A 23,383-nucleotide genomic window follows, 5' to 3' on the forward strand; every position below is an offset into this window, starting at 1 on the left:
ACATGTAAGTTCTTCTGTAATTCAGACTAAAGTTTCTGATCATTATATAATAACTGTACAGATATCACATGATACTAGGTGTAATAAATATGTTCCAAGTGAAAAAGTTAGCCTATAGATAACATACAGGAAAGGGTGAGTAAATCCATGTTAAGAACAGAAATAGAAATTATTGGAAAATAAATAAATGAGAATATGAGTTCAGATGATATATACATGATGATTTGCAATGCAGTTAACAAGGCAACTAATGAAACGAAGGATACAAAAAACCAGAAGAGAAGGAAAGAGACTCAACCGTGGCTGACGGGTGCTATAATAGAAAAAATCAAAGAAAGACACAGACTTTTCAAAAGATGGAAAAATGCATCAAATTTAAATCCAGAAAATAAGGAAAATTTAAGAAGGTTATATAAAAGAATGAGGAATGATATAATAGCTGATATTCATAAAGCAAAAAGAAAGTATTACAGATTGCAGTTTGAAAGTTGTAGAGGGGACATGAAGAAAACTTGGGAAGTATTAAATGATGTGCTAAAGACTAAAAAGAAATGGACAATAGAAGAAACGGTAAGACATTATTTAGGAAGGCAAGACTCACTAGAAAATATAGTTGATAACTTTTCAAAAACATTTTCAAAACAACTAGACAAGGTAGTACATGAATGTAGGGTACAACGAAGACCATTACCTAATACAGAGAGACTTTCATCATTTTACCTACCACTAGCAAGTACAGCAGATATAGCAAACATAATTGAAGGAATGGACATAAATAAATCACCAGGCATGGATAAATTAACAGTTAAACATCTGAAAGATAACATAGACATAATAACACCAGTAATACAGAAGCTAGTCAATAAAATAATAGAGACAGGTATTTTCCCAAAGGATCTGAAGACTGCCATAGTGAGACCTATTTACAAGCAAGGTTCACATTTACAGTATGAAAACTATAGACAGATATATCTATTCTTCAAACTATAGGTAAAGTAGTTGAAAGATACATTGCTGATCACCTAATCTCATATTTAGAAAAATTTAAAAATAATTGATGAGCATCAATTTGCTTATCAAAAACACAAGGGTACAAGTAATCTTCTTGAGGAATTCTCCAATTTGATCAATGGGAAGCTAAATCAAGGTATGCACATTTTAGCTATGTTTATTGATTTCTCAAAGGCATTTGATTCAATTTCCCATGAAAAAATTATTGCAGCCTTAAGCAAAATTGGGGTAAGAGGAACACCACTAAAAGTTTTTGAAAGTTATCTGACTGACCGAACGTATAGGGTAAAAATTGATAATATATATCGAGAAATAACTTCTATTAAAAGAGGTGTTCCACAAGGAAGTATCCTACGACCCATTTTGTATATTATTTTTGTCAATGATATAAGCTCATGTTTTAAAAACTGTAAATATTTCGTGTATGCAGATGATAAACTAATTGTATCAGTACATAAAAACCCAAAAGTGGCAGAGAAGCATTTACAAATGGAGTACAACTACTTTCAAGAATGGAGCCATGATAAGGGTCTAATAATTAACACTTCAAAAACAAAAGTCTTGTACATTACTACACCAAAAATGCTAAGAGAAAACATTAAAATAACAGGCCATTCAGTTCAGTGCATTTATGATGGTGAACAAAAATCATGCAATTGTGACTATGTAATAGAGGAAGTTGATAACATGAAATATTTAGGTATAATAATAGATAGATATTTTTCATCGAAGCAACATATTAATAAATTGTGTGAAAGACTGAGGCTAAGCTTGTTCAAAATGCAAATGGTTAAGTATATAATACCTCATGATAGCTTAAAAATGGTTTATCATTCACTTGTTGAGTCACTTATATCATATGGTGTAAGTGTATGGGGATCAGCTTCTGTTACAGACATAAACATGGTACAAATGTTACAAAATCGTATTGTCAAAGCATTCTTTTGGTATGAAAACAGAGGAATATTTAACTTAAGTGAGGATATGTTAACAGGGATGTACAGAAGGAAAGGTTCTTGAGAGTTAAACAACTTTATATGTACAACATAATTAAAGAAAATTACTGGAAGCCTCAATATAGAATTGTAAATGAACATATACATGGAACAAGACTGATGCATATAAGTTATTTTCAGGTCATGAGGTACTACAACAAATATGGATCCAGAACACTGCAAGTTGTAGTTCCTAAATTTTTGAACAAGTTGCCCTCAGAATTGACACACTTGAAAACCAAATATCAACTAAAAATACATGTGAAACTATGGATCATAGATAATAAAATTACAGTTTAAATATTTGTTCATGAATGAAAAATGTACCAAAGACTTATCTATTTTGAGTGATACTTTCAGGGATTAAGAAAAACTCACACCACAGGACAAAATTACAATGCTAATGTAAATATACATACCTTATTAATTTTGTAAACAGTAAGTATTGCAACATTGTATACAAATGTGAAACATCTACACCAGCAGATAAGCACATCAAGTGCTTTGCAGGTATAAATAATTGCAAAGATAATGTATAATATCCTACTGCATATTTGCAAATGTATTTTAGATAAGTTATAAATAAATAAACAAATAAATAAATAAATAAATAAATAAATAAATAAATAAATAAATAAAATTATTATTATTATTATTATTATTATTATTATTATTATTATTATTATTATTATTATTATTATTATTATTATTATTATTTCTTGCGAACCGGTCAAACTTAGGACCACGCCAATACCACTTTTCACTTCTTTCTTATCATCCCTTCTTCCTTCCTCTTTCTCCACATTGCCTTCATTCTTTCAGAATATTGCGCTGTTCTCTCTTCAGTCCATCTTCCCCCTCTGCGCTCTTTCTTTTCTTCAACAAGAACTTGTATGTTGGAAAGTCTTTTCCTGAATTGGTCTCTATCACGACATTCTTCATCTGCAATTCCTAACCTCTTGAGTTCTTCCTTCATCTGCTTGGCATATCCCCCCTGGCTCTTCACGTAGTATATTTTATTAAACATTTGTTTATTTAACCTTGCTGGATCCATTCTGACCATGTGTCCATAGAATCGCAGCCGTCTTTTCCTTATTGTTGTTTCCAGGTCTTCTGTTCTTTTGTATATATCCTTATTTGATCGTAATCTGTAGTTTCCCTCTACCATCCTAGCAACAAATAATATCAAGCATATACTGTACAAGCACTCGGCTTGGAAACATCAATAAAATTATTCGAGGCAACGGTTATTCCTATCCTAACCTATGGCATTAAAATTATATGGCCTATTATTATTATTATTATTATTATTATTATTATTATTATTGGAAATGCGCACAATTGTGCAGAGTGTAACAAAAATTATTTAAATATTATTTCTACTAACATTTAGTTTCGCGTATTCACTTATGGTTTTTGTTCGCTTTGTACGATCACACGTTTATTCACACAGTTGTCATAAATGAAAGTCTTCATGGGATCGTGGTATATCTTGTTTTTGCAGAGGTGATGATGGAAGCCATGCACAGACAGTCTCGTTAGAACGTATCTCATCTCGATTTTTTCTGACGTCCAGGTCCTATCGATCATCGCACCCGAGCTGTAGAACTCCGGCTTTGTAGGAGGCGGTCGCTCAAACTTTGTAATTCTTGTTCTGCTGCACGAAGGTCCTCTAGCAGAAAAGTCTCTCTAGCTAGTAGGCCTAGATATGTTAGGCGCGATCTTTTTGATTTGGATATAACCAAGGCTTTCTTTTTAGGAAGCATGTTTTAACTCTTTCCAAGGTAACTGGTGACGTTAGGCCATATAATTTTAATGCCATAGGTTAGGATAGGAATAACCTTTGCCTCGAATAATTTTATTGATGTTTCCAAACCAAGTGCTTGTATATGCTAGATATTATTTATTGCTCGGATAGTTTGCGCAGCTCTTTCTGTTATGTGTTTTGTAAAGCATTCGCCGCTAGCTTGTAGCGTGATCCCTAAGTATTTGAAATCATTGGCTATTTTCAGTTTGCTATTGGAGATGACAATTTCTGTACCGTTCGTTATTTTACCCCCACTTCTAAAGACAACCATTTCTGTTTTTGTCTCGTTAATCTAGAAGTTATTGCTTTGGCACCGTTTTACAATGATATATATGGCACTCTGTAATTTGTGCAGATTAGTGGAGCTAACTACTATGTCGTCTGCATATGAAAAAATGTGAATGTCTTCTCTATCTTGCGTTATCATTAATATTTCCTCGGATGCGTGGATGAACAGTAGTGGACTCATGTGATCTCCCTGAAGCACACTATTTGTTTACCTAATTGCATGTGAAATGGAAAGAGCTTCCGATATCCTTATAGTGTTGTATTGTGATATTTCTTTCATTACTCTTGTCCATACGTTTTCTCTTCCTAACACGTTTTTAAGTTTGGATATGATTAGTCCCCTGTCAAATTGGTCGAAAGCTTTTGTGAAGTCTACAAAAACGGAATAGAAATTTTCTTTCTTTTTAAGTGCTTCTTTTATGTTGCCTAGTAATAGTTTTACTGCCATTAGTGTTGATCTATTGTTTCTGAATCCAAATCTCATCAATAGGTCCCTTTATTCGTTCCGTTATTAATGTTGTATTTTAAAGGAGGCATTTTCTAGTGCAATTCCGGGTCTCCTTTTCCTGTGAACATAACTTTAATTATGGAGTTCCTCCATTGTTCTGATATTGTCCCGGTGTCTATGCATTTATTATGTAGGTCGGTCCATATAGGGAGCAATGATTCTAGGGATGATTTTATATGCTCATTATAGATGTTGTCTGGACCTGCAGTTTTCTTGTTCTTTGTTCTATTTATTGTCTTCCGGACTTCTGCTGTAAAGGGTATACAATCAGTTGGGTTTGTTCTGTGGTTACGTAAATCTATTTCTTCCATTTTGTTCAATATGCTAATGAAGTGGTCTTCCCAAACTATCATGTTTTTGTACTGTATTGGTGGACGTTGTCGTGGGCGAAGTGCAATGTATGGATCCTTTTTTGCTTCTTCAGGCAGTTGACGAGCTTTTTCTTCATTGTATACTCTTTTCTTTTCCTTTATCAGTGTTTTGTATTGTTTTCCTTCAGTCGCATATATATCTAGCAGGACAGGGTCTTGGATGTTAAACTTCACTTGGCGTAACTTGTCTAGCACTTTCTTTCTTTTGACGTACGGCTCCATGGCTAAATGGTTAGCGTGCTGGCCTTTGGTCGCAGGGGTCCCGGGTTCGATTCCCGGCAGGGTCGGGAATTTTAACCATCATTGGTTAATTTCGCTGGCACAGGGGCTGGGTGTATGTGTCGTCTTCATCATCATTTCATCCTCATCACGGCGCGCAGGTCGCCTACGGGAGTCAAATCAAAAGACCTGCAACTGGCGAGCCGAACACGTCGTCGGACTCTCCCGGCACTAAAAGCTATTTGCCATTATACATTTCCTTTGATGTAATATTCTTTCTCAAACCACTTTTTCTCCACTTGAGCATTCATGTTGAGTGGTTGTCTAGAGTTTAATATACAGTGAAGAAAATGGAAATTGCAACGCCCAGAAGGAGTGGTGCTACATTGCTGCAATTGAACATGCAGGACGAGTGTTCGGTTGTGATTCGCTGATTACACTTTCAGGTCCCTCTGACCTCAAGTTTGGACAACAATCAATACAGGATGTGCCCACCGCTAGCTGCAATACATTGATGAATTCTTCGAGGCATGGAGTCAGTAAGGCGATCGCTTCCTGAGGAATTGTGGCGCATGCTTGCTGCACTGCACGGGTCAGTTGTTCCAGAGTTGTGGGTGGCTGAGTACGCTTGGCCAGTTGTCGACCCATCATGTTCCACACATGCTCAATAGGACTGAGGTCCGGGGATCTGGCGGGCCATTCTAAGGTTGTGATTTCGTGGAAAGCTTCTCTGGACATGCGTGCAGTGTAAACCCGGGCATTGTCCTGCTGAAACATGCCATTAGCAATGTTCGCCATCATAGGGACAACCACTGGATTAAGTACCCTATCAACGTACTGTCGAACAGTATAGTGCCCTCAACAAGCACTAATTGTGATTTCACATTAAAGCCAAAAGCTCCCCAGACCATGATGCTTGGAGTTGGCCCTGTGTTCCTCTCGACAATAAGATCTGGGCGGCCCCTCTCCCCGGTACGTCGGCGCACACGATTCCTGTGATCACTGCGGGCAAGACAGAAGCGCCATTCATCACTAAAGACGACCCTATGCCATTCGTCGACCCACGTCGATCTTTCTCGACACCAGGCCAGCCTTACAAGTCGCTGTAGTGGGGTCAATGGAACACCTTCTGCAGGGACACGGGCTCGTATGCCAGCTGCACGCAGGCAATTACCAACTGCTTGTTGTGTAACGTGGGGTGCCACAGCTGCTTAAATTTGCGCTGCTGCTGCTGCTGCTGCATGGGGTTCCATCCGGGCCATCCGAATGATGCGGCGATACTCCCTCACAGTTGTCTGTCGCGCTGGGCCTGTGCCAGGTCTACGAATGTGGGTACCTTCATTTGACCACTGCTGCCATACACATTGTACCGCAGATGCCTGTCTGCCAACACGTGCAGCGACAGTCCTTAGCGATAATCCAGCCTCACACAGCCCAATTATCCGAGCGCTATCAAACGGCGACAGTTGTTGATAGCGTGCTCTTCTCTGTCGTCGAGGCATGTTTGACGGGGAACACTTCACTGCACAGACTGCAAGTCAACTACGCTATACCAGAGTCCGTATACTGGAGTTGATTCCTCGGCGACCAATCACGTGGGGAGTTTTGTAGCAACAATCCAATGAGTCTGAAACTCTGATCGTTTACATACCTACATGGTATCGTTCCATATTTTGAAAATCAACACAAACGACCAATGCCTTCATGGTGTTGCAATTTCCATTTTCTTAAGTGTATCTTCTATTCGATTTGTGGCTTTTGACAGTTCGTCATTCTCTATTAGTGTTTCTATGCTTTTGATTTTGGAAGAGTTTTCTTTCAGTATATCTATTCTATGTTTAGTTTTCTGGATATCTTCAGTGTGTCGTTATCTTGAATTTTGTCCCTTGGAAGAGAAATGGTGAATTCCACTGGGAGATGTTTCCTCATGGGAGTCAATAAGTCCGTCCAGATGGGACTTATTTTCCCTTTTGTTTGGTCTTTTGTAAATAATAGATCTAATGCGCTCTTGCCGTTAATGGATATATATGACGGAGTTTTTATTTTTATTTTAATTTTTTTTAGTGTATTTGTAACTAGGAAACCCTGTTCTCCTAGCTTTGGGTTAGGGATTGGTTGTTTTTTTCTTTTCTCACTGTCTGCATCGGCGTTGTATTGTTTCGTAGTTGTCAGTGTCTATTCTGCTGTTCAGATCTCCTGATAATACGGTTGGCTTGGTTCCTTTACTGATTTGTATTAGATCACTAAGCTCATCTATTATGTCTAAGGCTTCGTAATATGGTTGGAAGTAAGCGGCTATGATGGTGAGGTGCTGTTTCCACATGTAAGGCATTGTTGGTTTGAGTTATGAAGGTAATTGGTGTCAAGAGTGGTTTCACAAGAATGGATATTCCTCCTGAAAGTCTTCCTAGCTCCACTTTTTTGCCATAAGATGTGTACCATAGAAGTGTGGATGTTGCCAGTTTTCCAAGAGGAAGGTTTCTGTGAATATTACTATGTCGTACTTGCTTACGGTGTTTTCTGGTGCTAAGGCCATTGCTACCTTAATTTCTTCAACGTTCCATAGTAGTCCTGTGTAATCATTATTTTTATTATTCTCTTTTCTTTTTCTGGTTGATGCAGTTTTACGTGCTTTCTTGGAAGTTTTCTTATCGGTTGTCAGGTTGTTCTGTACTATGCATGATGTGGCGCTTGTTATTATTCCTCTATTGCTCCATAGGGGTATCTTCGTTGTTATTCAAGGTGAGCACCTTCGTTTCTCCGTTGGCTCCGAAAGAACCTGAAGCGTCCGACTATTATACTATTTGTTGGCCAGAATCCTGGGTCTGATACTAAATTCATATTCGGTACTTGAAGGGGATAACAACTTTATAAGCTTTCTTGACTCCTCGTTTGGAGATTTCTTCCTAGGTTATGTATCCTTCAATCCCGTTTCTGATCAGGAAGTTTTTGACCCTCGCCTGTGTAGAATTTGGATTTATCCTCCCCAAGAAGAGCCAGGCAGTCTTTTCGGCGGCACTTAATTTATCTTCATGTTGATTCGTACCGATCAGTGCTTCTTGTTGTTTTCGTCTGTGCTGTGTTCTTCCATATCTTACTTCTTTCCTTTTCTGTATTTCTGTTTGAGTGTTGATTGTTGTCTAGAGTGATTTCTGTGTTGTTCTATATTTGAGGTGAAGTCGAAGTTTCCTTTTCAGCGATTGATTCTTATCTGTGTTCAGAAATTATGCTATTTGGGTTGGGGATTGGTTTTTTTTTCTTTTCTCACTGTCTGCATCGGCGTTGTATTGTTTCGTTCGGGAAGATTATTTATTACTTCTTTTTGTGTTTTGTCTAGTGTTAAGTTTAATTTGTGTTGGATGAAATCAGTCATTGTTTCTATTTTCCTTGATAATTCCTCTATTTCGGGGTTGTTTATCGCAATTCCTTCTATTTTCTCCATGATCTCTTGAGTCATGTCTCTCTTATACTTAATTTCTTCTAATATGGATTTGCAGTCTCTGCACAACCACATTAAATTGCTGTTGTTTTTGCTTAGCATGTCAAATTCTTCTTGTTTATGTCCTGCACAGTTATTATGATACCAGAGTGAGCAAGCTCCTTCACATGTTTACGGCTGCAGAATTTGCATCAAATTCCTGTTTGCAGGAACCGCAATTCTCTTTTGTTTGAATTCCCGTTTTCTTTGGAGTCGTCACTGTGTATTTTCTTTGACTTTTGTGTTGTTGTCGTTTTCCCTTGAGAATTCTTCCTAGCGAGAAATGCTTGTTTCCTCTCGATAGTCAAAAACCGGAATAAAATGGCGGTTTATTGACGTAGCACACGTGAGATATTTAACAGATTCAGATACATAATATTACACTGTTCTTCCTACAACTAACACTGCTTGAGATGTTTCTTTTTATATTGGTATTAACTATTCCACTTTTAAGTCACAGCACTCGCTAAATCACCACTTTTCATTAATTACTCACCAGTGAATCTGTAATTTGCTTATTATTCGGCTACAGTTATTATTGTGATATGCTGTATCTCTTCTGTTGCCACTCATTTCCGATAGCTGAATATTGGCGGGAAGTAGCCGGGGGGTTAGATAACTTCCTTTTTTTAGCATACCATTCCTCTGGTCCATACATGCTCTGATAACTACTGGTACGTGACACACTGGTTCATCATAGTATTTGATCCCTGCCACGAGGCGCTGATAGGAATGAGGAGTGTGCACACTTATCGAAAAACGGCAGAAGAGTGTTCACCGGTGGGTGTGGCTGGGTCATTCCAGCTCTGGAACTTGGCCTTATTTGAACGCCAGCATAGGCCTAGTACTAGTACTGTTCTTGAAAAGTAAGGCATTCTGCCGTTTGCTTCATTTGATCGAGCATTTCCTATGATAGCATAGCTTTTAACCGTGACATTCCAGGTGGTTAATAATGTATTGTGGCAAGAATACTGACGTCATTGTAATGAGCTTGGTTGAGTTCAGTTTATTATTGTCTTTATCTGTTAACAGCGTCACGGAAAAAGTGTTGGATGAATTTTAATGAAACCCGGTACAGTATTTCAGTTCAGAATAGCATCGAGTAGAATCTCAGCTGCTAGTCGTTTAAAAATCAGCAGAAGGGGGTGCTTCCGAAGGACCTAAAGAATAAAACTTGATGTAAGTCTCTTACGGTTTGTTGTCCATGAAAACAGTTCATGGCAACATTTATTCAGAATTGTTGATCTATACCTTTTTTCTGATACAATGAAACATACAGGAAATATCATTGGCAGTTGTGTACAAATGTATATACAAGAGCCGGTAACGAACTCTATAGACTGTAAAGGGAGTTGCTATGTAGATCGTTCCGGCAACGTTGTAAAGACTTTGTACACCTGCCATTATACCGTATATATATTTTGAAAATAAGTTATTAACCTGATACTGGCCGGAAGAGAGATATCAAATCAAGATTAGCAATAATGCAATATAGGCTATATATGAAACTGCAAAGGGCCACAGAGAACAGGGAAGAGAGTGGTTTTGGTGGTGGTGATTATTGTTTTAAGAAGAAGTACAACTGGGCAAGTGGTGGTGGTGGTGATTATTGTTTTAAGAGGAGGTACAATAGGCAACCATCCTCTATAACCTCTAATGAGAGAGAAAAAATGGAAGGGATCCGACTCTTCGAAAAGTGAAGGTATCGGCCAAAGAAAGACAAGGGCCACGAAGGGCATGAAAATGAAAGACTCCCTAGGTCTCTATTTGTAATACGGTTGGGGTCGGAAAAGAACAAGAGTTTGCCAAGGAAAGTCGGATAGGATAGGTAAAACTGAATAGCCTGGTACAAGCAAGTGGAAGTAATGCCAGGACTCAGCTAAGAGCCCTGTGGTTGCCAACCCACGCTCCCAAGTTGAGAGCCCCTGGAGCCCCTTTGAGTCGCCTGTTATGACAGACAGGGGATACCGTGGGCGTTAATCTACCGCCCCTACCTACAGGAGCAAACTGGACAAGCATCGTCTATTAACACTAATCAGAGGAAAAACAATGGAAGGGATTCAACACTTCGAAAAATAAAGGTATCGGCCACATAAAAACAAGGGCCACGAAGGGCGTGAAAATGAAAGACTCCTTAAGCCTCTATTCGTAATATTGTCGGGGTCGGAAAAGAACAAGAGTTTGCCAAGGAAGGTAGGATAGGATAGGATAGGATAGGATAGGATAGGATAGGATAGGATAGGATAGGATAGGATAGATGAAAGTGAGGAGCCGGGCACAAATTGTTGGAAGCAATGCCAGAACTCAGCTAAGGGCCAACCCATGCTCCCAAGTTAAGAGCCCCTGGGGCCCCTTTTAGTCACCTCTTACGATAGACAGAGAATGCACCCCCACCCACAGCGCGAGAAGGAAAGAGAGGATGTCATGACAGGCCACTAACAGGGAGAGGCATACCCACTTATGTGTCTCAGAATCTGGGAAACAATATGAAGGGTGGTCAAAGATGCAATCATGCACATACTAAGTGATCGTCCCGTTAGCAACGGGTACTACAGCTAGTGTCTGCTATATCTTGAAGTGCTCAGTTCCGGAGGGAAACAGTAAAACAGTTTTGACCCTCTACTGATAAATTTATTGAAGCTTATGCGTTTATCAATTTTATCGACGGGCCGTTGCGTACGAGATAAGTAAAGGCCTCTGGATGCGCGATCTTTTCAAATACTAAATTGACAGAGTAGCAGCAGTTCAAATAGGACCGCTATATGTCAGGTTATCCCTCCATTCCTCAGCACGATTCCAATAATTAGCATTACGAGAATTACTTGCACATAAAAGCACATTACAAAAATAAAACATAGCGTTTTGAGTAGAAAAGTGATATTTCTATGATATTTAATGAAGAAAAAATGAATCACCAATTCAAGATGAGCTCATACAAGTCAGTATAATTGCAACCGCAAGTTCACATCCTAGTAAAAATGAAAATAGGTGCCTCATATTATTTTTTTTAAACTTCAGTATTCACATAGCCTGCCCCTGCCATGCAAATACGATGGATACCCTGAAAAAAGTGTTGGAATTGAATGCGGATAATTTTAGTAGAAATACTAAAGCACATGTTTTCAAATGTTTGCTACATACTACAGACTTCGAGGAAGGTTGCCACATGCTATTTTTCTCGTCACCCCTACGTGATATAATTTCGACCTACTGTTCTCGTAATTCTACATTTGTTTGTGGAAAGAAATTCCACTACCTCCCTAAGTTTACTTTTGGAGAATGGTACACAGCAATAAATCATTGTTTATCACGCGCAATAAACATCCTGTAAATAGAATGTTTACAATAAATACTCTCTCGGCGTTAAATACAGAACCGTGTATATTTATCAATATGCACCAAACATTTTCTTAATCTTATGTTTAAATAGAAATTATATACTCACCACAAGCTGAACACACAAATCAACGCCTTTTTCAATTAATTTCGCTACCTATCTCGCCTAAAAACTCACTAACTTAACTTTTTGCTCCACAGTTTCCATATACAGTACGTCTGTGATAAACAGTGGAGGGTTAACACAAAGTCTAGAGGCGACTCTGGAACTAGAACGTATTTCGCGCTGTGAAAGCTGCCATGCGGAGGCCTTATTACTAATCACGTAGGCAACGGATGGGCATACATTTCTCATTTGCCGGAAATTTGTCTCATAGGAGTTCTTTTAACTGCCAGTAAATATACCGATGCGAGGTAAGCGTATTTGAGCACCTTCAAATGCGACTGGACTCAGTTGGAATCGACCCGCCAACTTGAGTTCAGACAGCCAACACAATGCCGCACAGTGGGGTCAAAAACCATTGTTCTGAAAAAATGCTCGACAGCAGAGATATGTTTTAAGAAGAAACAGAGTGCTGAGCGTTCCCTTGTAGTTTTGGATGCTAAATTGAACGAAATCATTTCCTCCCATAGAAACCAATGATGTTATTGCTTTTACTACTCTTACGGTTTTGGGGGGGGGGGGGGGGGCACAAAAACGCTACGACTAACTGCGCTCTAATAAATATCGTGAGATATGTACATAAACAAAGCATTAAATTTAACACAGCAGATTATTTTAGTTGCGAATGGCTCAAAGATAAGAACTTTAAGGATTTTGACTCTGGTTAATGGAATAAGTGAATAATAAAAAGAATAAAGAATACGAAAATAAACGCCAAAAACAATATTTTGTTGGCCTTGCGTTTAGGGTCACATAGCTGGGAGCTTACATTCGGGAGATGACGGGTTCGATTCCCAACGTCGACAGCTCTGAAGATGGTTTTCCATGGTTTCCCGTTTCCCATTTTCATACCAGACAAATGCTGAGGATGTACCTCAATTAAGTCCACAGCCGGTACCTTTCCAATACTAACACTTTATCATCCTTGCGTCCCCGAACGCCTTCAATGTATTGGTGCGACGTTAAAACAAATACAGTAGGGACAATACGCGACACTTCAGGATTTAGACTTGTTAAAATGGGAGACAAGTCGCAAGTGGTGCTCCTAGTGGCTTGACCTGAAAATTCGCGCTAACTTCAAATATCAATGGAAATGTATATACGGAAATGGAAAAATAAATTACGTCTAGAAAGAAGGTGTTACTAAGATATTAACTTCAAAGTTGCTAAAGCAATTCTGGATAAATGAATGAAGAATTCTTTAGCAGGTTATTATTTAAAGACTGAAATTCGACACATAATCTAGATGTGAAATGGACTGCTGTGAAAGGGCTTGACCTTTCATTTATGCATTACTCTTTTAGCTTTAGAATTCCTGCCTAGACGTTCACGGCTATATTTTTCTTTTTTCTCATTTAAAATCATTGTATCATCATATTAAAACACTTGTCAACAAAAATATCGGGGCATTCCATACACACACATGATTCAATGAATTTATATTTAAGAGCTGGACAATTTTCCTTTTAACTTGAAGCCTACTAACAGAAAGAAAATCTATAAATTTAGCCTCAAAAACATTCAAATTTTCCCTATAAGCAACACTTGCCATAATGCCATTACATTAGGGTAAAGCAAATTTGCATCATCATATTGTTTCAACAAAATATGTACATTTCCTAAATCACCCATATTTCCTTCAGTGCTTGACAACGCATTACTGCATTCCAAATGGGGCAACTTGGAACACAACCAGGCACACTCATATGCATTTGTACTTCCCTGAATTAAATCTAACCCATAGATCACACCTACAACAACATATCGGTATTGAAGGTTAACTGCTGTACTATACAATAAAATATGCGTATTATATTTTAAGCCAGTTAAAATACGAGTCGAGCAGGTCAGAAGATTATGAAGTACTATAAAAATCTCTGACACTGGAAGAATATACATTTAAGAAAATGGAAATTGCAACATCATGAAGGCATTGGTCGTTTGTGTTGATTTTCAAGATATGGAACGATACCATGTAGGTATGTAAACGATCAAAGTTTCAGACTCATTGGATTGTTGCTACAAAACTCCCCACGTGATTGGTCGCCGAGGAATCAACTCCAGTATACGGACTCTGGTGTAGCGTAGGTGACTTGCAGCCTGTGCAGTGAAGTGTTCCCCGTCAAACATGCCTCGACGACAGAGAAGAGCACGCTATCAACAACTGTCGCCGTTTGATAGGGCTCGGATAATTGGGCTGTGTGAGGCTGGATTATCGCTAAGGACTGTCGCTGCACGTGTTGGCCGACAGGCATCTACGGTACAACGTGTATGGCAGCAGTGGTCAAATGAAGGTACCCACACTCGTACACCTGGCACAGGCCCAGCGCGACAGACAACTGTGAGAGAGGATCGCTGCATCATTCGGATGGCCCGGATGGAACCCCATGCAACAGCAGCGCAAATTCGAGCACCTGTGGCACCCCACGTTACACAACAAACAGTTGGTAATGGCCTGCGTGCAGTTGGCTTACGAGCCCGTGTCCCAGCAGAAGGTGTTCCATTGACCCCACAACAGCGACGCGTAAGGCTGGCCTAGTGTCGAGAAAGATCGACGTGGGTCGACGAATGGCATAGGGTCGTCTTTAGTGATGAATGGCGCTTCTGTCTTGCCCGCAGTGATCGCCGGAATCGTGTGCGCCGACGTACCGGGGAGAGGGGCCTCCCAGGTCTTATTGTCGAGAGGCACACAGGGCCAACTCCAAGCATTATGGTCTGGGGAGCTATTGGCTTTAATGTGAAATCACAATTAGTGCTTGTTGAGGGTACTATGACTGTTCGACAGTACGTTGATAGGGTACTCAATCCAGTGGTTGTCCCTATGATGGCGAACATTGCTAATGGGATGTTTCAGCAGGACAATGCCCGGGTTTACACTGCACGCATGTCCAGAGAAGCTCTCCACGCCATCACAACTTTAGAATGGCCCGCCAGATCCCCGGACTTCAGTCCTATTGAGCATGTGTGGGACATGATGGGTCGACAACTGGCCAACCGTCCTCAGCCACCCACAACTCTGGAACAACTGACCCGTGCAGTGCAGCAGGCATGGGCCACAATTCCTCAGGAAGCGATTCAGGGCCTTATTGACTCCATGCCTCGAAGAATTCATCAATGCATTGCAGCTCGTGGTGGGCACATCCTGTATTGATTGTTGTCCAAACTTGCGGTCAGCGGGACCTGAAAGTGTAATAATCGAATCACAACCGAACACTCGTCCTGCATGTTCAATTGCAGCAATGTAGCACCACTCCTTCTGGGTGTTGCAATTTCCATTTTCTTCAGTGTATATGCAAATATAATATTACTTACATTTTCTTGTCACGAGGGAAATGGAAGAAAGACCGCGCATTCTTCTCTACTTTATAGTTACTGCACCCAAACACAGCACATATTTTCCCCTCATGTTGAGAGAAGATATCAAGGAATGGCACACGCTACTATTTAATTATGTCAACTCACTGAAAACGCATAAATAACACCAAAAACTTCATCACACAAATACACGTGCTCTTAAGACAGAAGCAGTAGTTCTCAGGTCAATCCGCTAGGGAGAGCTCTAATAGCTGTCGCTCGATATCTCGCTGAGTGCCGCGTATTGTCTCTACCGTATTTGATTAAAACACTGGAAAAACATTTGTAATTTTCTTTTTCCAACTACAAACACAATATGTGTGTGTTTAGATACACGATTCATTTGATGAAAGAAAGGGGAGAGGGTGAAAACTAATGTACATTGTATAAACACATTTTTCAAAAATGAATGATATTCTTATATTTACAAACTGAAATGGTAAATTTCATTTTTCAAGTTGAAAAAATAGTTTCTTTTCTTTTAACCAAGTCTTCAGAAATAACAATCTCCTTCTTCTATTTACAAACTGAAATGAGCAATTGTGCCTTTAAAGTGGGAGAAATTCACTTCCTGCTCTGTTGCACGTTGCACACTGAGTTTCCCTAACGCGTCCGGCTCCATGGCTAAATGGTTAGCGTGCCCCGCGTTTAATTCCCGGCCGGGTCGGGGTATTTAACCTTAATTGGTTATTTCAACTGGCTCGGGGACTGGGTGTGTGCGCGTCGTCCTTTAAAGTAAAAAACGAAAAACAAGGAAAGATTGGAAAAAATAAGAATGCAACAAAGAAAAATATTCTTAAAATAAAAAGTCAGCCAGCCAGCGTAAAACGGTTCTGTGGCTACATTTTTTGAGGCATGGAAATGAAAATGAAAACCTACAACCTGTTTTCCAGTCATTGACCGGGTCAGGAATGGAATGAATGAAGCATATATAGGGTAATAGTACAATGGGCTCGCCACTCCCAAAGTGATTTATTAATGACTGATAGATGTTATGAAATGGGAATGGAAAGTATTGCTGGAATGAAAAATGGCAGAGAAAACCGGAGTACCCGGAGAAAAACCTGTCCCGCCTCCGCTTTGTCCAGCACAAATCTCACATGGAGTGACCGGGATTTGAACCACGGTATCCAGCGCTGACAGGCCGACGTGCTACCGTCTGAGCCACAGAGGCTATTTTTGAGGCGTGTTGAGAGCAAAATTACTGGGAAAGTAGTTTGTTGCAGCAGTTTGCCGAAACTGTTTTACTTACACCGGAGATCAGTGGAGTCTTTGTGGCGAGATGTAGAGTTGTAGTGCATTATATCTTCTGATATGGGCTAGAATTAATTTGCTACTTTACTTTCATTTACCCAACTCAGTCTAATCCTTGAATTTGACAATATGAAAGTGACTGAGGTATGAGTATGCAGCCAGTCCCTGTGATGAGCGTCAGAATTCAAGAGAACAAATTGGGGCAAATACTTCTTTATAGGAAGAGGAATTAGGGATCTGAATAATTTACCAAGGGTGATAGTCGATAACTGTCCAAATTCCCTGAAATCATTTAAAAGATTGTATAAAGAGGAAGTATAAATAGGCAACCATTTTCTATTAACACTAATCAGAGGGAAAAATGCAAGGGGTCCGACACTTCGACAAATGAAGCTATCGGCTAAAGGAAGACAAAGGTCACGAAGGGCGTGAAAATTGAAGACTCCCTAGGTCTCTTAAAATTAATACCTTTGGGGTCGGAAAGGAACAAGAGTTGACCATGGAGGGTCGAATAGGATAGATGCAAGTGAGTAGTCTGAAACAAGTAAGTGGAAGAAATGACAGGACTTAGCTATTGATGGGAGCTAAAGAGAAGAGTTCCGCTAGGAATGTGGCCGGGATTGCGTTAGGCCTCGCTTCTCCCCTCGTCCCTGGCTTCACGTCACCAAGCTGGTGTATGTACTTGCGTTTCTGAAAACGTTCGTCCTCGCAGTCGCAGTGTCCTTTGCTGGTCTCTTCCTGCGAGGCACTCGATGTATTTTTATATATCGCAGGTGGGTAACATTATTCATCTGTTAATAGACTACATCTGACCAGCGAAATAGTAAGACAAGGCAGTTTCCAACTAATAGTAATCTAGGTTAATTTCCACTGACACTGGGAATTTATGCCAACATTCGATTTTATCAGGAGCGGAGTCCATCCTCAAGGTGCAAATCGAAAGAGCTTCTGTTATTATTTTTTATTTTAATATATATACTGCATTAATTATTATAATACTTTTTACACATTTTTACAAAATGTCCCATGACGATTAGATCACTAAAAAGAGGACGATATTTATTTCCTATATTTCAAATGTAGTAAGTTTCAAGAAGTGAGCTACAGGCAGGTCAATTTCGTTCGTCAGTGTGCCGAGTTACGAATGCATTCTCTCTCTCACACACATGTACCGGCGTGTTCGTTACGTGAAGAAAATAATAATAGTAACAATAATAATAATAATAATGAACCAGATTGAATATATGCGCGTATAACAATTTTTACGATTACGATCCAATCATGCAACTCATCCAGACATGCAGTCATTCCCTCATTCAGTTAATATATAATGTCTATTGTAAGCTAAGGAGAAATCTGTTCGGACTTATAAACAATTTTACACTAATTAATAATAGGAGTACGGGCAAGATACGTGTTGTTCTAGACAATATAACACTGTTAATGTCTAGGACAAAAAGAATTATAAGGAAACAAAATTAAAAACTGCAATTTAAGATTGGGTGTAAATAATGATTAGGAGTAATTATAATGTTTAATGTGGTAATAGATACAAGAAGGGCATTCATATCAAAAATAGCAATAAATGATTACTCTTTCCAGCCGATCCGGAACTCGGGGAAGGGGTATTCTATTCTACTATTCTGTATAACAATGTTCCCGCTTGTGCGTCACGAATTCTGTGCCGCAAGGGTTACTTTATGTGTCGTTAAAGCTATCGACACGACGCTGACGTAGTTCAGCACCTTCAAATACCATTGCACTTAGCCGAGATTGAACCCACAAACTTATTGTAAGCTCAGAAACCCAGTGCTGTACCGTCTGAAATGGGCGAGAGGGGAAATAACTTATTCATTATTCGACCAGTTAGTTTACTGAAGAACATAATTTTATAGAATATTATTAATCGCAAAATATTTAAAACAATAGACTGTAGGCCTAAATTAGCTTCAGCAAGCCTTGTGTCCCTATGTCACATTTTTATACCCAATACTATGAAATAAATTAACATTTGAAACAATAGACTGTAGGCCTAAATTAGGTTCAGTAAGCCTTGTGTCCCTATGTCACATTTTTTATACACAATACTATTAAATAAATTAACATTTAAAACAATAGACTGTAGGCCTAAATTAGCTTCAGCAAGCCTTGTGTCCCTATGTCACTTTTTTGACACACACAACCATCAAATAAATTAACATTTACAACAATAGACTGTAGGCCTAAATTAGCTTCAGCAAGCCTTGTGTCCCTATGTCACTTTTTGACACACACAACCATCAAATAAATTAACATTTAAAACAATAGACTATAGGCCTACATTAGCTTCAGCAAGCCTTGTGTCCCTATGTCATTTTCCTTGATACACACAACCATCAAATAAATTAACATTAAAAACAATAGACTGTAGGCCTAAATTAGCTTCAGCAAGCCTTGTGTCCCTATGTCACATTTTTATACACAATACTATGAAATAAATTAACATTTGAAACAATAGACTGAAGGCCTAAATTAGCTTGAGCAAGCCTTGTGACTCTATGTCACTTTTTTGACACACACAACCATCAAATAAATTAACATTTGAAACAATAGACTGTAGGCCTAAATTAGCTTCAGCAAGCCTTGTGTCCCTATGTCACATTTTTATACACAATACTATGAAATAAATTAACATTTAAAACAATAGACTGTAGGCCTAAATTAGCTTCAGCAAGCCTTGTGGCCCTATGTCACTTTCTTGACACACACAACCATCAAATAAATTAACATTTGAAACAATAGACTGTAGGCCTAAATTAGGTTCAGTAAGCCTTGTGTCCCTATGTCACATTTTTTATACACAATACTATTAAATAAATTAACATTTAAAACAATAGACTGTAGGCCTAAATTAGCTTCAGCAAGCCTTGTGGCCCTATGTCACTTTTTTGACACACACAACCATCAAATAAATTAACATTTGAAACAATAGACTGTAGGCCTAAATTAGGTTCAGTAAGCCTTGTGTCCCTATGTCACATTTTTTATACACAATACTATTAAATAAATTAACATTTAAAACAATAGACTGTAGGCCTAAATTAGCTTCAGCAAGCCTTGTGGCCCTATGTCACTTTCTTGACACACACAACCATCAAATAAATTAACATTTAAAACAATAGACTGTAGGCCTAAATTAGGTTCAGCAAGCCTTGTGTCCCTATGTCACACTTCTTGATGATACACGAAATAACGAAGTAAAATATCATTAAAAACAATATTTCCTAAGGTGAACACTTACTTAAAGTTACACGAACGAATTAACAGAAACCCTACGAAGAAGTATTTGAAGAGCATCTTCGATGGGTTACTCACTGTCTGTTAGGGGATGAGCAAGTTCGGATTCGGACGAGGAAAACTGGTCATCGCTTGATTCATTAGAGTCACTATCCAGAGATATGATGAATTCTTCGAGCGCGTCTTCCATCAGTCCATCGTTCTTCCAGTACTCTTCCTCACTGTTACGAACGTGGGAACAATATCCTTCCCAGTCTGCTTTGGTAATAGAAGAAATTGCAGTTCTCGTTACGGCTTCAAGCTTTGTCATGGAAATGTCCCCGGTAACATTGCTTTCGCGTACAATCCTCTTTGCCTTTGACCAAGCCAGTTCAATGGCATTAAACTCGCACATGTAAGGCGGCAAACGAATTACGTCATGCCCATGCGACCTTAACATCTCATCAATCCGGAAGATTTTCTCGGGACCTTTATTAATTTCAATCAAATGAAAGAGCTCCGATTTTCTCATATCCTCACCGTATGGCACATAGTTCCTTTCTAGCCAGCTTTTCATTTCCTTCTTAACAGCATACTTCGTGGGGGGTTTGTTCTGTTGCACACAATGATACGAAGCATTATCTAACACTATAACACTGTTCTTAGGGAGGTTAGGCAACAGCTTCTCACGAATCCACTTCTCAAAATTCTCTGCGTTCATCTGGCCATGATAATCTCCTGATGATTTCCCGGCCTTAAAAATAACCAACGCTCCTTCCAGGAACCCATCTTCACATCCCGCGTGTACAATAATTAAGCGATTCGATGAGCTTCTGTTGGTCATAACACCAGGTTGATTGTCACTTTGCCAACACTTATTAAATGTTAAATTATTATCTACCCATGTTTCATCTATATAAACAATAGAACGATTATCACTTCTATAACGCCGCATAGCTCTTAAATACCTACAGCGCCAACTGACAATGTTTGGGCGCTCCACCAAAATTTTTCTGAAATTCTGACACTTCTTCCACTTAAATCCCATGTCTCTTAAAATTCGCCTCAAGGAATGAACGCCCCACGGAAATTCGATTTTCTCCTTGATGGCACTCAAAAGCTTGGGGCAAGTAGGCACTTTCTTCTGGACTACATAAGTCTTGAATTACTTCTCTTATTACATCTCTATTAAACCCATCACATTGCACTTTTCTTTCTTCGGGCTGTGGGCGATGCTTCCCTGGTGTTGATAGTGACGTATCGCCAGCTGCTGTACTTTCCTTGCGAATTCTACTCTCTGTGCTGACTGAAATGCGCGTGTAATTAGATACACGCAAATTAGTTTGCCTCAGTAAGTGTTTCAGTTGCCCTTCTCGTGCCTCTTCATCACATTCTTGGATAACATGCCTGATAACCTCCCTAGCTTCGCTGTGGATAGTCTTTCCTTTCTTCCGGCAGGGTTCCATAATTGTAATACAAAGTAGCACTATAATAACATAAATGTTTTATAACACAGTTATGTAAGCCTCAGTATTTAAATCGCTGTTCAACACTTCCGACACGTAGACAAGATGAACGCTACCGAACTGTTCGACTGGCCACTTGCATCATCAAAGGCAGACTGGCTGCTGGCTGGCTGACGATAGTTTTAGGAAGAGCCATAGCCGAGACGACAGAGAGAGAAAGCTGCTCCCCCGTGTCCCACCTCACGCCCCGCTAGTCTTCTCTTCAGCTCGCATCAAAAATAAGGGCCCCGTACCGGGCGAGTTGGCCGTGTGGTTAGGAGCGCGCAGCTGTGAGCTCGCATTTGGGAGATAGTGTGTTCGAACCCCATTGTCGGCAGCCCTGAAGATGGTTTCCGTGGTTTCCCATTTTCACACCAGGCAAATGCTGGGGCTGTACCTTAATTAAGGCCACGGCCGCTTCCTTCCCATTCCTAGGCCTTTCCTGTCCCATCGTCGCCATAAGACCTATCTGTGTCAGTGCGACGTAAAGCAAATATCAACAGGGCCCCGTGATCACCAATCCATGATCCAAAATTGATAGCCTCTCTTGTGACAGGTAGGGGTGTTATTCTATCACCCCCGCCCACAAGGGGAAATCATTTATAGAAAGACTAGGTAACGGGCGCAGATCAGAGGGGACTGATTCAAAACTATGTGAAAATATCGCTGATACGGTCATTTGGTGCGTGCGTTTCAGTGGAATTGGTAGATTGAAATGTAATAACTTCTAGCTTGGTGAGGAAAGCAACGGTAAACTACCTCACTTATCGTTTACATTGTGAGCCTCTTCTGTGACACCTAGGCCATCTATGACAGCTGATGGCAGAGCTGTTGAGGATCAAGCCAGCCTTCAGATTGAGAACTCAGCATACAAACATGTGAGCAATTCCACGAAAAATTTATTATCTTGCTTAAATTATCCCTCCTCGTAATTTTTATATTTTGCCAACCAACTGTTTGTTCCATGCTTGGGTATTCGCAATAGCTATTGTTTTTTTTTTGTTTTTTTTTTGCTAGTTGCTTTACGTCGCACCGACAGAGATAGGTCTTATGGCGACTATGGGACAGGAGAGGGCTAGGAGTGGGAAGGAAGCGTCCGTGGCCTTAATTAAGGTACAGCCCCAGCATTTTCCTGGTGTGTAAATGGGAAACCACGGAAAACCATCTTAAGGGATGCCGACAGTGGGGTTCGAACCCACTATCTCCCGAATACTGGATACTGGCCGCACTTAAGCGACTGCAGCTATCGAGCTCGTTATAGCTAATATTAGGGTGGCTGATTTTTTTTAATAATGTAAAACGGTACTTTAATTTCCAATAAAATGCAGCAAACTCAACGAAATTCACACCGTTTCTGTTTTAAATACAATGTACCCATTAAGACAAATTTTAATCCCAAAACAATTATCATAGTCATATTCTCCGGCTCATATAGGCCTACTGTTGGAAACTTACAGACCAAGTTCGATAGCTGCAGACGCTTACGTGCGGTCAGTGTCTAGTATTCGGGAGATAGTGGGTTCGAACCCCACTGTTGGTAGCCCTGAAGATGATTTTCCGTGGTTTCCCATTTTCACACCAGGCAAATGCTGGAGCTGTGCCTTAATTAAGGCCACGGCTGCTTCCTTCCCACTCCTAGCCCTTTCCTGCTCCATCGTCGCCATAAGACCTATCTGTATCGATGCGACGTAAAGTAACTTGTAAAAAAAAAGAAAGAAAAAAAAAGAAAAAGGAAACATACAGAGAATCAACGAAATTGTTCCTTTCATAAAATTCTATTTCATCCGCGTTGGCATATGCCATCTGAGCTATTCAACCCGGCGGAAATAATATTAACAG

The 23,383-nt window shown here is 39.6% G+C and overlaps 1 protein-coding gene across 7 annotated transcripts in view; it reads left to right on the top strand.

Annotated features, from left to right (window-relative positions):
- LOC136858588 (uncharacterized) overlaps nt 1-23,383 on the top strand; it is a 187,184-nt gene that overhangs the window by 84,267 nt on the left and 79,534 nt on the right. The window lies entirely within an intron of this gene.

This window comes from Anabrus simplex, chromosome 1, assembly GCF_040414725.1.
Source record: "Anabrus simplex isolate iqAnaSimp1 chromosome 1, ASM4041472v1, whole genome shotgun sequence".
Lineage (NCBI taxonomy): Eukaryota > Metazoa > Arthropoda > Insecta > Orthoptera > Tettigoniidae > Anabrus > Anabrus simplex.